At 44.9% G+C, this 5,238-nt stretch overlaps 1 protein-coding gene and 1 pseudogene across 1 annotated transcript in view; both read left to right on the top strand.

Moving 5' to 3' along the window:
• The window catches only part of TNRC6A (trinucleotide repeat containing adaptor 6A), a 210,379-nt gene that overhangs the window by 8,159 nt on the left and 196,982 nt on the right, over positions 1-5,238 (top strand). The window lies entirely within an intron of this gene.
• LOC105978900 lies at positions 1,867-2,689 on the top strand (annotated as a pseudogene).

The following is a 5,238-nucleotide window of genomic DNA, read 5'->3' as shown; positions in this document are numbered from 1 at the left end:
AAGTTGTGGTTGACGTCGTGTATGAAGAAAGCAAAAGGTCATTAAAAAGACAGGAAAGAAAAGGAAAATAAAGGCAAAAGTGGATACCAAAAGAAATGGAGACTTGCTCTTGAATGTAGAGTAGTTCACATTCGTCGAAGAAATGAAGTAAAAATGCTGAATAGAAATTTTCAAAAGGCCTGTTGAAAAAACAAAGTAAAGCCTTTTAAAGCATTAGAATGAAATGTGCAAAACCCTGGAGTTAGAAAACCAAAAGGGTACACTGCTCTCAGCATCTCCCAAGCCTCTCCAACTAAAGAAAAAAATCAAGCTTTGCATTGTAATATTGAAAGATTCAATGGCCAAAATATTGAATGATGCCCCAAGCATCAAGAGAAGAGGGAAGAATACACAGACTAACCATACTAAAAAGAATTGGCCAATATTCAGCTATTTCAAGACATGGTGCATGATCAAAAGCTAAAGGTCCTGGAGGAAGAAGTCAAGCTGCACTGAAAGCATGAGCAAAATGCAAGTCCGCAGCAACAGCTGGAATGCCGCCTGAAGTGTTTCAGCAAGCTGGTGCAATGCTGGAGGCGCCCACTAATTCAAGCTAAAATGTTTTAAGACAGCCTTCTGGCTGACTGACTGGACGAGATCCCTATCTGTGCCCATTTCAAAGAAAGACGAGATCCATATCTGTGCCCATATCTGTGCCCAACAGAGATTGTCGAACAATACCCTTAATGTCGTATGCAAAGACACTTTGGCTGAAGATAATTCAAAATCAGTTGCAGCAGTCCATCAAAGCAAGGAGCTTCCGGAAAGCCAAGCCAGATGCAAAAGAGGATATAGAATGAGGGCCATCAATCCTGACATCAGATATCATTGACCGAAATATAACAAACACATGTTGACTTATGTCTGATTGACACCGCAAAGGCATTTAACTCTGTGGACCATAACAAACTACGAATATCATTGTCAAGGAGGGGGATTCCAGAACGCTTCATTATCCTCATGAGGAACCAGAAGGCAGTCCTTCGAACAGAACACAGGGAGACTTCATGACTTAACATCAGGAAAGGTATTGGTCAGGGTGATAGTCTCTTGGGGGGTGGGGTGGAATAATCTATTGTATCACGAGGATTTGGGGAATCAATTTCTGCTTGAACAGCTGTCTTTAATAGAATGCCCATCATCTCTCGAGGACAAATAACCATCTGTGGTGGGGGGCTTCCATAACTATGTCTTTCATATGATACAGGGGCTCTTCCTCCCATCTCGTGCACGATCCAGGAAGAACTGCTCTTTGGGGGGGGGGCTCTACTTCCTGGTAGAGGTCCTGTTTGTACTGGAAGTAGTGCCCTGGAAGAACTCAGGCTAAAATTCCTGGATTAGCCACCTTCATCCATGTGAAGGAGGTCCCCTGGTTCCTCCACAACCTCCTCGTCCACCTCTCAATCTGTCATCAGGTCAATACTGTCTCATAGGGAGCCTATAGGGCAGGGTAGAACTGCCCTGTGAGCTTCTGAGACCGTAACTGTTTATAGGAGTAGAAAGTTCCACCTTTCTGCTGCAGAGCCACTGTGGTTTCAAACTTGTAACCTTGTGGGTAACAGCCCAACACGTAACCACTGTGCTGTCAGGGCTCGTTGGACAGGCCAATTGCTGGGAAATGGCATTCAAGGGCCATTGAAAATAAAGGAAACCTTCATGGGATGAACTGAAGCAACAGCCACCACCAACCGCCGCCCCCTCCCCTCCCCGCCCACAAACACACACACACACACACACACACACACAAACTGAAACAAACACACACTCAAACACAGCAGTGCTCAAGAACTTGGAGCTCCGGGTGACAGATTGAGAAACAAATTCAGAATGATTGCTTCTGTCGCCTTTGAAAGCCTAGCAAATACTAAAAGTGCAGCTCGAGGTCAGAACAGTACGTCCTCAGATGGCAAAGCCACTAAAGTCCAACAAGCCACAAAACTAACATTTGAAAGTGGTAGATGTGGCCCCACACCACCTCCGAGAAGCAGGGGCCCCTCAAGAAGTCTTCGAGGTGGACGAGGAGGTTGTGGAGGAACCAGGGGACCTCCTTCACATGGATGAAGGTGGCTAATCCAGGAATTTTAGCCCGAGTTCTTCCAGGGCACTACTTCCAGTACAAACAGGACCTCTACCAGGAAGTGGAGGGCCACCGCCTAAAATAGCAGCTCTTCCTGGATCGTGCACAGCAGCAGTGAGATGGGAGAAAGAGCCTGTATCACATGGAAGAGATAGTTAAGGAAGCCCCCACCAGAGATGGTCATTTGTCCTTGAGACATGATGGGCATTCTATTAAAGACAGTTATTCAAGCAGAGATTGAAACCCCAAATTCTCGTGATACAAGAGATTATTGCCCCACCCCCGAGAGATTATGCCTATTGTGACTGTAGTCATCCAGTTCACAGGATGGCTCTCCACCCAAAGACTATAGTGATAAAGATGGCTATGGTTGTGATCGTGACTGTTCACATTATCCAAACAGGGGCTTCTACAGAGATTCATGTGAGAATGATGGTAACTCACATAAAACCCCATCTACACCAGGGCAACACCAATTGACGGTGGAAGCAGTCGCTGCTATGATGAGAGCAGCTCACGGATGGATGTGGTGGAAGTCCAGACAGTTACTCTAACAGCCCAGTTGATCTCTAACGTGATCCTGATCTGGTTGGCAGATAAAAAAGAGGGTTTCTCCCTGCTGTGGAGGCGGAGGGAGGGTGGCGGGGGGAGGAGTCTCCTGCTCCATGTGTTTCCTACAGCAGTTCAAGCTGTGGAGCACCAAGAGGTAGGCAACCGTGGAAGAAGCTGATCTGACAGAGGGGGAGACATACGCAGATGCTAAGAGCAAACAAAATTTTGAACTAAAATCTTTTTTCAAAGAAACAAGCAAACAAGCCTATGCAACCACGAGGTGTCGAAGGGATCAGGTATAAGGCATCATCAGAACAAAACATCTTACCATAGTGAATGATGGGGGGAGTGCGGAGTGGAGATCCAAAGCCCATTAGTAGGCCACTGGAGATCCCCTTGCAGAGGGGTCACGGGGAGGAGATGAGCCAGTCAGGGTGCGATGTAACAACAATGAGAAATACAACTTTCCTCTAGTTCCTAAATGTTTCCTCCCCGCTCCCACTACCATGACTTGAATTCGACCTTGCAAGTCTGGCTAGACCAGAGGATGTACACTGGTACAGATAGGAACTGGAAATCCAGGGAATCCAGGGCGGATGATCCCTACAGGACCAGTGGTGTGAGTGGCGAAACAGGGAGGGTAGAGGGAGAGTGGGTAGGAAAGAGGGAACCGATTACAAGGAACTATATGTGACCTCCTCCCTGGGGGACGGACAACAGAAAAGTGGGTGAAGGGAGACATCGTTCAGGGCAAGAGATGACAAAATAACAATTTATAAACTATCAAGGGCTCATGAGGGAGGGGGGAGCGGGGAGGGAGGGGAAAAATGAGGACCTAATGCCGGGGGTTTAAGTGGAGAGAAAATGTTTTGAGAATGATGAGGGCAAGGAATATACAAATGCGCTTTACACAATTGATGTGTGTATGGATTGTGATAAGAGTTGTATGAGCCCCTAATAAAATGATTAAAAAAAAAAAAGAAACAAGCAAACAAAAGTGGAAACTACTTAAGGGCTGTTATGGAAAAATTGTGTTACTTTACCATTTCTTCCTGTTCTAAGTTCTCCATAATTGTTATGTTCTTGTGAGGAATAATAAAACCTGCTTAATTTTATGCGGTTTTATGACATTGCTTTCTACAAGTAAATGTTTAATGTATACGACTCCGCTTGTGTGCCAGTGTTGTAATTCTCTTAAGCATCCCTGAAGGCCACTTCCTATTTGATTCGTCCCAGTAAATGAGGCAAGCAATACTCAGATCTTCCACAAACATCTAGCCATCTAAAATGGAGAGATGAATCGTTTTGCCTAGATGCTAGAGGGGTGAGTGGGTTTGCTTCTCCTCTCAGATTTCAGGATGTATTCTTCCTGAAATCTCAATGTTCTCGGGGTGAGACCCCTGAGATTAGCTACTGACATAGGAACATGCTTTTCACTCAATAAACCCAAATGAAAGGATAATGGTGGTCAACTTGTGGACTTTCTGACATTTTCTTGGGAACCTGCCTCCCCTTTTTCTCCACCTCCCTGCCCCCCATTAAGACCATGTAAAGTGTGTGTGTGTGTGTGTGTGTGTGTGTGTGTGTTTAACAACCACAGACCACTAACAAAAATGTTTGGCCAAAACAAAACAAACAAATCCTCACAACTGAACAAATAGACAACATCAAGGGAAATGGACGAAAGAGGGAAGCTGTCATGCACTTCATTTAACTTGGGTCCACAATCAACACTAGGGAAGCAGCAGAGAAGAAAGCAAACAATATATCGCATCAGGCAAATCTGCTTCAAAAGGCCTCTTTAATGAATTAAAAAATAGAGATGTCATTTTTTAAAAATCATATTCTCGGGGCCTCATACAACTCTTATCACAATCCATATATCCATCCATTGTGTCAAGCACATTTGTACATTTGTTGCCATCGTCATTCTCAAAGCATTTGCTTTCTACTTGAGCTCTTGGTACCAGCTCCTCATTTTTCCCCTCCCTCCCTCCCCCTTGATAATTTATAAGTTATTATTATTTTTTCATGTCTTAAACTGTCTGATGTCTCCCTTCACCCATTTTTCTGTTCCCCAGGGAGGGGCTTATATGCAGATCATTGTGATCGGTTCCCCCTTTCTACTCCACCTTCCCCTTCCCCTCCTGATATCTCTGGGGTTCATTTTGTCCTGGATTCCTTATGTTTTCAGTTATCTGTACCAGTGTACACCCTCTGGTCTAGCTGGATTTGTAAGGTAGAATTGGGATGGATCATGATAGTAGGGGAGGAAACATTAGAGAGCTAGAGGAAAGTTGTATGTTTCATCATTGCTACACTGCACCCTGACTGGCTCATCTCCTCCCCATGACCCTTCTGTAAGGAAATGTCCAGTTGCCTACAGATGGGATTTGGGTCTCCACTCCGCACTCTGCCTTATTCACAATGATATGATTTTTTTTGTTCTTTGATGCCTGATACCTAATCCCATAAACACCTCATGATCACACAGGCTGATGTGCTTCTTCCATGTGGGCTTTGCTGCTTCTCAGCTAGATGGTCAGTTGTTTATCTTCAAGCCTTTAAGA

This window comes from Echinops telfairi, unplaced genomic scaffold (assembly GCF_000313985.2).
Source record: "Echinops telfairi isolate 266 unplaced genomic scaffold, ASM31398v2 ScPeMD7_5;HRSCAF=22, whole genome shotgun sequence".
Taxonomy (NCBI): Eukaryota; Metazoa; Chordata; class Mammalia; order Afrosoricida; family Tenrecidae; genus Echinops; species Echinops telfairi.
The sequence above is the reverse complement of the archived record's forward strand: the minus strand, read 5'-3'. Positions and strand labels throughout refer to the sequence as shown.